This window comes from Camellia sinensis, chromosome 13 (genome assembly GCF_055761805.1).
Source record: "Camellia sinensis isolate YWXY chromosome 13, ASM5576180v1, whole genome shotgun sequence".
Classification (NCBI taxonomy): domain Eukaryota; kingdom Viridiplantae; phylum Streptophyta; class Magnoliopsida; order Ericales; family Theaceae; genus Camellia; species Camellia sinensis.
Window position 1 is genome coordinate 16,274,248 of NC_138973.1, and position 9,954 is coordinate 16,284,201.

Here is a 9,954-nt window from a genome sequence, read left to right on the forward strand (position 1 = left end):
CAACAGCAAGTAAACTGCGAACAGATGTAAGCCGAGCAACAGGAGAGAATGTCTCCTCATAATCAATGCCATATTCTTGGTTGAAGCCCTTGGCAACAAGACGAGCTTTGTAGCGTTCAATAGAGCCATCAGAATGTGTTTTGATTTTGTAAACCCATTTGCAGCCAATTGCAGTCTTGCCAGGAGGAAGATCAACAAGATCCCAAGTATGAGCTTTATCCAAGGCATGGAGTTCATCAGTCATAGCTTGCTGCCAAAGAGGATTAGTACAAGCCTCACGATAGGAGGTAGGTTCATAAGTAGAGAAGGCAGCAGATCCAACAATATAATCACGAAGATGGATAGGAGGTTGAGTTACCCGGCGTGGTCGACCCGGAGGAGGATCGGTGAGAGGAAGAGCCGGTGGAGAAGGAGGTGTGGTGGCAAGAGGTAGACCTTCAGGTAGAGCAGGCTGGACAGGATCAGGGGTGAGCAAGGGCGTCTCGATGGAGGAGGAACCTGTATCAAAATCAGCAGAGAAAAGATCGATGGAAGGATTAGTAAATAGTGCAATAGTGGAAAGTCCGGGTAAGTGAAAAGATGATAGCGAGGAAAACATTTGGTGTTCCCAGAAAACGACATGGCGGGAGATACGAAGACGTTTAGAGAGAGGATCCCAACAGCGGAAGCCTTTATGTTCAATGCCATACCCAAGAAAACAACAAAGACGAGAGCGAGGTTCAAGCTTGGTGTGTTCATGGGATTGAAGTAGAACAAAGCAGGCAGAGCCAAAAACCCGGAGATTGGCGTACGGAGGGGGAGTGCCATGCAGACGTTCAAAGGGAGTTTGATTATGGATGACAGGTGTAGGAGCACAGTTGATAGTGTAAACAGCAGTGAGGGCAGCTTCTCCCCAAAAGTTTTCAGGGCAGGAAGAAGAGAGAAGGAGAGCGCGAGTAGTGTCAAGAATATGCCTATGTTTCCGTTCAGCGCGGCCATTTTGCTGGGATGTGCCAGCACAGGAACGATGAGGCAATGTACCATGATGCTGAAGAAAGGAAAGAAAATCTGAATCCCGATATTCCATAGCATTGTCAGAGCGAAAAATTTTGATGGTTTTGGAGAATTGGGTGTGGACCATTTGTGCAAAACGATAATAAATGTGTTTCAATTCAGACCTATGTTTCATGAGAAAAAGCCAAGTAAACCGGGAAAAATCATCAATAAAAACAACAAAATAGCGGGATCCCCCCATAGTAGTAGTAGGTGAGGGTCCCCAAATGTCCGAATGTATAAGATCAAAAGGTGCAAGAGAAACAGAAGTACTTTTATTAAATGATAAAGCAGGTTGTTTGGCAAGTTGACAGGGTATACAATCGAAATTATCGGGAATTACATGACCCAACTGTCCACTAGAAACCAAAGACCTTAAGCGATTAACAGAAATATGCCCTAAGCGACAATGCCAAAGATGAAAGGGAGATAATGAGGAAGGAGATGTAGGTGCAGCAATTTGAGGAGAGGCAGGAACATGAAGGTGAATGAGTTCATAGAGACGTCCATGCTTACGGCCGATCCCAATAGTCTGCCCTGTCTGAGGGTCCTGTACCAAACAATTAGTAGCAGAAAATGTGACAGTTAGACCAAGTTCACATAATTGACCAATGGAAATAAGGTTTAAGGTAAGAGCAGGGATATGATAAACGTGAGGTATGGATAAAGAAGAGGTGGAAACAGTACCAACATGACGAACAGACATGAGAGAACCATCAGCAGTATGTATTGAGGGAATATGAGGAGAGGAAGATAAGGAAGAAAAAATAGTAGAACTAGAGGTCATATGATTACAACAGGCAGAGTCAAAATACCAAGAAGAGTTACCTGGAATGACAGACAAAGCAGTAGGAGGAGGTGTACCAGATGGGGAGAGAAGCTGTTTGAGCATGGCCTCTACATCTGTTGGAGAAAAGCGAGGGGTAGATGGAGTAGGGGACTCAGAGAACCCGGCAGAGGTGGCAGTGTCAGTGGGATGAGACTGATTCCCGGAAGCAGCAGCAGCAGTGTGATGAGACTGATTGCCGGAACGGTGAAAGTTTCCCCGGGAAGAGCCACCGCGAGAGGAGTGGCTATTGGAGGATGAGCGAGAGGGATTGCGAAAACAATCCTGTTGCAGATGACCAGGACCAAGTTTGTTGCAGTAGCGGCAGGATCTGACGGGGCAATGGACCAGGAGATGGGTTGAAGGAAGGCCCCGATTCTGACAGTAGAGGCAAGCAGTAGTCCGCTGGGGAAATGATGGCCGGGACGGAGGAGTGGCAAGAACAGAGTCCACATGATGAGTTTGAAGAGTACCTAGACGAGTCTCCTCGGATAGCAACTCAGAAATTGCTTGTTCAAGAGTGGGCAATGGATGGCGATGAAGCAGAGAGGCACGTACGGGCTCAAAGGATGAGGTAAGAGCCATGAGAAATTGCACCAACCTTTGCTGGTTGCGATGGATAGTAAATAAAACGGCATCTTCGGGGTCATGCCATGCTGGTTCGGAAAGAGCAAGCTGATCCCAAACAGAGTATATTTGAGCAAGGAAGTCATTAATGGACTGAGTGGATTCTTGGCGCATGCGGTGAAGTTGGTTCTGAAGTTGATATTGATGGGCAAGACCAGTAGTCTGGTATCGTTCTTTCAAAAACTCCCAGATGTCTTTCGCAGGAGTAGTTACAGAGTCAAGCTGAAAGCGGCCAAATTGAAGACTGATAGAGGTAATAGAGGTATTACGAAACCAGGTAATGATTTGGTAATTCTTACTGTCCCATTCCTCAAGTCGGTCTTCATATGTAGCAGTATGAACAGGAGTTTCAGTAGTGACACTGTCTTTTACTGGTTTAGCCACATCCCCGGTGACAATTCGCCAGAGCTTCTTGCCTTTGAGGAAAGAGGACATAGCTTGGGCCCACAGAACATAGTTTGAACCATTTAAAATGACGGAAATGGGATGGGAGGCATCATGACGATCCATAATACTAGTTGAGTAGGGTTAAAGTAATAGAAATAGATCCGTAGGAGCAAAATTAGGTAAAACAGAGTGTACCAGTGAGTCCGGAAGGTCGAAAATAGCAAGGAAAGGTATGCTGGACAGAGATGATGTCAGCAATGATGTCAGCGGCGCACGTTAGCAGAGTGCAGGGAGGAGCACGTTAGCAGGAAGGCAACGGCGCACGTTAGCAGACAGGCGCAGGCGCGGCTCACGGTAGCTGGTTTGGCGCACGCGGGTGCACACTAGCAAAGCGGCGCACGGTACGCGTACGGTAGCAGGCGCGGCGTATGGGAGCCGCGGACGTGTGGGCGCGTGTGGGCGCGTGGCGGAAGTGAGCGACAGGAGTTGGCGCGTGTGGGCGCGTGTGAGAGTGGTGGCGGTCGTGTTGACGCGCAGAGGCTAAGGGTGGCGCGTGTGGGCGCGTGTTGGCTTTTCTGAGAACGGGCTTGGTGCCGTTGGACTCAGGAGAAAATTTCGCACAGGTTGATGTGCTCTGATACCATGTAAGTTTAGTTTGAGAGAGAAGCTAGAGAGCAATGAATGAGAGAAGCTAGAGAGCAAAATGGTTTCTGTCTATTATGTGTGTTTTCTTTACAAGAGTGAACTCTCTCTTTATAGAGAGAGGAAATGTACATTGGATACCAAAGGATGATTGGTAATCACCGAAAGAATAAAGTGAAAAGAGAAAGCATCTATATCTAAACAATTAGCAATATTATATTATATTAACATCCATTATGGACAGTGTAAGGATGAGTTGTTCATTTTTTTTTTTTTCTTTATTAATTATTTCCAATTCACATTTTAAAAGAGCAGAGAGATACAGAGGGTATCTCTAAGAGATTTTCATTGATATCGTTTCAATTGGAAGTGGAACTTGTGAAATGCCTCTACCACTCACTGTTGTAACCAAACTGGAAAACAGGGCCGGTGAGGAAATCGTGATTTGTGAGTGCCGTAGCACAGCACCGGAGGGCCAGTATGGAGATACCATCACGCTGGCCTTAAACCAACACAGGGAAATCAGTGCTACAAAGATTAATAGACGGTGTGTCGAATCCTTAAGGTCTTCTGTACTGAAAATTTTCGTCGGCGGCGTTGACACCGGTCGTATATTGAAGCCCTGTGACTTGGTTGACTACTCCAGGATCGTGTTCAAGCATGAGAATGGAAACCTGCTCATCATAGGCCATAGAGACACCTCTCCGTGTCTCATGCATAGGATCAAGTACAGCCTCTCTTTCCCTACCAATCTCTCTCTCTCCCTACCAATCTCTCTCTCCGTTGGAAATGAAATTTAAAAAAAAAAAAAAAAAATTTAAAATTATATATATATATATATATGTATTCAATTCTGGTTATTTTGTGTTTTTAGTACTATTCTGATTTTGTTTCGGTTTTTTTCTTCTCAGCGGACTGCGTTTTCTTATGGGAAGAAACAACTACCAGGATATGGCTGAAGAAGAGATCGCTTGAGTACAGACTATCATCCGGTATTCATTATTTTTTATTTTTTTTCCATATATATACGTTTTGTTCATGATCTGGACATCAATTTGTTTGAATTTAGCACATGGCCACGTGATCTTCTTAACTTATAGAATAGTTTCTGAAACTTATTTCTTTCTATTTCTCTTGATTTCTTTTCTTTTATCTTCAAATCGTTCAAACCAAACGAACTGTTAAAGTCAGACAAGTTTCTTTTCTCTCTCTGCGAATTGATTTAGATTTTCACGAAGTCTCAATCGACTATCAAAGTGAATCGAGATATTGATGCAAGATTTGAGATTTTGAATTTCTCTGAGCCTTCATTCTAATTTGTGAGATTGGTTTGTTTTTTTAATAAGCTGATGCGGAGTTAATCTCTGTATTACACAAGTTGTAGAACACCAGGCAAAAAAAAAAAAAAAAAAAAACAATGGTAAATTACATTGACACCCCTTGATATTTATATTTATTATAGTTTTTCCTCACCTTTTAAAAATTACATTCCCTCTAAAGTTTAAAGTTTTATTATATATTGCTTCATCTAGCAATTTAATTTTTTTTAAATAGTAATTTTGTCCTCACTGGATAAATTACATTGACACCCCTCACATTTTAGAAATTACAATCCCCTCCCCAAGGTTTAAAGTAGCATTACCAATTGCCCCATCAGTTAGTATTAGTCAAAAAAAAATTCATTGAAAAAAAATTAATTGGAAAAAAAAATTATTTGAAAAAAAAAATTATTGAAATTTTTTTTTGTTAGTCAAATTTTTAAATTTCAGTTTAAAAACCGACATAAGATAAAAATTACACTGACACCCCTTGAGGTTTATGTTTATTACACTTGAAAGATAAAAATTATATAAAAATGATAATTATTTTTTTATTTTTTATTTCTTAACCAAATTAATTTTAATTTTTTAAAAAAAAATTCTAAAAATCAAACCATACATAACTTAAAAATCTTTTGATAAATTGTTTCTTACGTTAATAACTTATTTAATTATTTGTTAATTTTATGACATTTTTACCATCTGAGGCCTGTTCAGTAACCATTTCGTTTTCGGTTTTCAATTTATATTTACAAAAATTTTAAAAACTGTCATAAAAACTTGTTTGATAATTTTTTTAGTTTATAAATAGTTGTCTCAATTTGTAAATTTAAGAAAAAAACGTAAATTCAAAAAATGAGTTTATGTTGATTTTTAAACAGAAATTTAAAAATTTGACTAACAAAATTTTTTTCCAATTAATTTTTTTTCCAACTAATACTAACCGATGGGGCAATTGGTATTGCTACTTTAAATCTTGGGGAGAGGATTATAATTTCTAAAATGCGAGGGGTGTCAATATAATTTACCCAGAGAAGGCGAAATTAGTATTTAAAAAAATTAAATTTCTAGAGGAAGTAATCTGTAATGAAACTTTAAACCTAGGGAGGGGGGTTGTAATTTTTAAAAGGTAAGGGGGGAACTGTAATAAACATAAATCTCAGGGGGTGTCAATGTGATTTACCCAAAAAAACAAAAACAAAAACGAAAACAAAAAACAACAAAAATGGATTTTTTTTTTTTTAAGGTCTCTGATATTGAAATTTTTATAAAGTAAATGACATACAATATTTTCATAGTAGTTAAGGTTCCTCAATATTTTTATAGAGAAAATTCGACTCAGAGAAATTTCAATTTTCATATAAATTTCTCTAAGTCGAATTTTCTTTATGAAAATATCGAGGGATCTTAGCTAATTAAAAAAAAAAAAAAAATTGAACCTCTCTTACTACACAAAATTAGTGAAAAATCCCTCTCTAACTTTGTGTAGTAGGAAAGGTTTAAGATATTTTTTTTATTAGCCAAGATCCCTCAACATTTTCACAAAGAAAATTCAATTCAGAAAAATTTCACCCTAGTCAGAGAAATTTTAATTTTCAATTTCTTTGGTGTAATCACACAGAAATTTCAAAATTTCTCCGTAAAAATTGAAATTTCTTTGAGTCAGAGCTAAATTTTTCTAAGTCAGGCAAAATTTCTCTTAATCAAACTTTCTCTGTGAAAATATTGAGGGACATTAACTATTATGAAAATATTGTATATCCTTTATCTTATAAAATTTTAGGGTGCATTTGATTTGTATTTTGAAACATATTTTTGGAAGAAAATTTCAAAAAACATGTTTGGTTACAAATTTTCTCAAAAAATTTTGAAATTACTTCTCTCTTTATTACACATCAATCAATTGCTTTTTCTCTCTCATGTCTCCTTCTCAATCACTTTTGCTCTTACATACATCATGGGTGTTTGGAAAGTGGGTTTTTTTGTAGATTTTTTTAATTGTAAGATATTATTAGAGAATTTTTTTTTTGTGTTTGGGAAGATAGTTAGGTTTTTTTGTGATTGGATGTGATGTTTGTGAGAGAAAAAATGATATGATTATGGGGTTTGATGTGATATTTTGTTTGGATTTATTTTTTTTTGGTTTTGTAACTATTTTGTCTTTTAGTGAAAAAAACCAAAAAAAATCAAAAAAATCAGCTTCCGAAACAATGCCATCTACTCAACTAAAACAAAATATTAAATCATCTCAAACTCTCGAACTATTTTCAAAATATATAACCAAACAAACCAAAAAAATTTCTAAACTCTCTCCTAAATTTGCTTTTTTGAAAATTCATCTTAAAATGCAAACCAAACACACTCTTAATATCAAAGACTTTTAAAAAAAAATTCCCTAATATTTTTATAATTAATAATAATTTTTTTTTTAACAGCCACATCATTTGTTATCCCTGTTTGTATAGTTTTATGAGATATTTGAGAATCAAATAGTCTCAAAATATATGTATGTATATTGTGGCTAATATCTCATTTGGCATTTATTTTTTTATATCGCAGGTTCGCCTAGGAAGGGGTCTTTGCGAAAAATGAAAAATGTTTTAAAGCTCTATATAGGAGTTCTAAGAGCTCTAATAGGAGGTGGGCTCTAATAAGAGGTGGGTCTCGTTATCATGTGACGTTTTGGTCTTTTTTTTTTTGGATTTTCCATATCATTAGAGTTCAATTAGAGCTCTAAAATTAGAGAGATGCATCATTGTTGGCGAAAAATGTTTAAGACCACTAATTTGGAAGTTCTAGGAGAGTTCTAATTAGTGTCTGTTTGGTGCAGCTTAAAAGCTGCTTATTTCAACTTTTAGCTTAATTTAAGCTATTTTGATGTGTTTGGTTTAGCTTAACAATACAGTTTATAGCTTTTTTGTAAGTCAGAAATCAGCTTATTCTTTGAGTGGAGCAGGAGATGCTTAATTTATAAGTCAGAAATCAGTTTATGTTCATAGTTATAAGGTATAAGCTGTTAAGGCATAAGCTATAAGCACTTTCCCACAGCTCTACCAAACAAGGCCTTAGTAAGACTCATCTCCTGATGTGATGTTTTACCTTGTTTTTTTTTTCTTCTTTCCCTGCCAGCTCATTAGAACTGGCAGTAGTGCTGTTGATTTAGTGGTCTAAATCAAAACCCGAGTCTTTACTATGCAGCAAGATCTGCTATGAGCTGTTTTTTGGTGCACGTTTATCTATTTATCTATATTATTATTAAGTGAAAATCTAAATTGATTTAGTGAAATATTCTTCTCTTCATGTCATGTGACCATTTTATATATGTTAAAATAAAAAAATTATTATATAGCATAAGCAAGTTTTGAACCCAAGATTTTGGATTCCATTAAAAACATACTTATCATTTAAGCAATATACATAGTATAATATTAAATTCTTTATTATTTATTTTTAGTATTAGCTATCTGCATTGCACACGTATCGCGTGCACCCACTAATTATTATTAGAGAAAGACTATATGTGTTCCTAAAAAGAGACATATATAATATAAGAAAAAAGATTAGGAGTTCTAAATTAAGAGTTTTAATAGTTCTAATTGGTGTTTGGGTATCATATGATGTGATATTTTGGTCCTTTTTTTGTGTTGATTTTCTACATTATTAGTGCTCTTTTAGAACTTCTAAATTAGAAGAATGTATCATTTTTGATAATATAACTATGGGAGAAGAAAGAAGAAAGAGAAAAATTATCAATTAATTTATAATTTTTATAGTGAAAACAATGAGTTTTATAGTATTTATTGTGTCGCTTTATTATATAAGTTAACAAATGACAATTTATGGTGTGTATCTTAGAATGACAAATGACAAAATTATACGATCCTGTAGAAAAAATTAATTTATGATAAATAAAAAGTTATACTTTTTTGTGATGTAAAAAATTATATCATTTTGCAAAAAATTATATTAATTTTTTATGGTATTATTACGAGGTGCATACTATTAAAGGTGCATATAGGATCTTTTCGCTTATTATTATTATTATTATTATTATTATTGTGTCAATATTTTTTTTAGGAGAAATTATTCATCAGTGGTGGTTTCAAAATTTTATTACGAATTCATGAAAAAGTTTGTTTTAAATTATTAATATTTATAAAACTTATCACTAATTTATAATTATTTTTTAAAATTACTCCCGAATTGAAATTTTCTCTATTTTTTCTTTTCTTTCAATCATCATATATTGAACGATTAAGGATATCAATCTCTTCTCTATATGAGTTGAATACAATCACTTCGACAACTAAGGTCCCGTTGGGGGACTTGGGTTTATAGTAAAAAAGTCAAAAAATCACTATAAATTATTCCATCACTCCTTTATTTTTTACACATTTTTTGTAAAAAGATTAAAAAAAAAAAAAACTAGAATAATCAATTTCCAAATGGAGACTATGGTGCTAATTAAGACTGTGCAAAATACTTCTCAATCCGTACCAAACCACTCAATCCGCACCAATCCGCCCACTATTCGTGATTTAAAATTTAAAATTCGTTTTCGAAACTGTCTCACTCTGTTATAGTTAATATATATATTTCTTTTACCCATAGTAAAATATTGAAGTAAAAATTAGTGTAATAGAGATTTAAGATACAAAATTTGTTACAAATTAGTGTTATATGTATGAAAATTATTATGTAAAATTAGTATTATATAAATAAAAAAATATTATGCAAATTAGTATTATAATTGTTTAAGATTATTATTCAATCAACTAAAAAATTAAAACTACCTAAATTGAATAAACCGTGATTTAATTATTTATCAATTTGTCATTTATAATTTAATTTATAATTTCACTCCCAAATCACACCGAAGCGCATGCACACCTCTTTCCTTCAAGCCACAGTTTGGAGTCGACTTAAAAACTGCCTCTCTAAGACCAAAATAAATTTTAAAAAAATAAAAAAATCTCCATATACATTGCTATATATGCTATCAGATGATTTATAGATTACGTGCATGTGACATTTTAATTTAATTTTTTTTATTCTTTAAGATAGGAAACCAGTTGAATTTACGGAAAAGCAATAGCCTGAGCAGGCCCTAAATCAACAAAG

At 35.1% G+C, this 9,954-nt stretch overlaps 1 long non-coding RNA gene across 1 annotated transcript; it reads left to right on the top strand.

Moving 5' to 3' along the window:
- The first annotated feature begins 3,744 nt into the window (after window positions 1–3,744).
- On the top strand, window positions 3,745–7,905 carry LOC114303872 (uncharacterized). Its single transcript, XR_003643870.2, has 3 exons — window positions 3,745–4,241; window positions 4,426–4,506; window positions 7,393–7,905. It is a non-coding gene; the product is annotated as an uncharacterized LOC114303872 (long non-coding RNA).
- The last annotated feature ends 2,049 nt before the right edge of the window (window positions 7,906–9,954 follow it).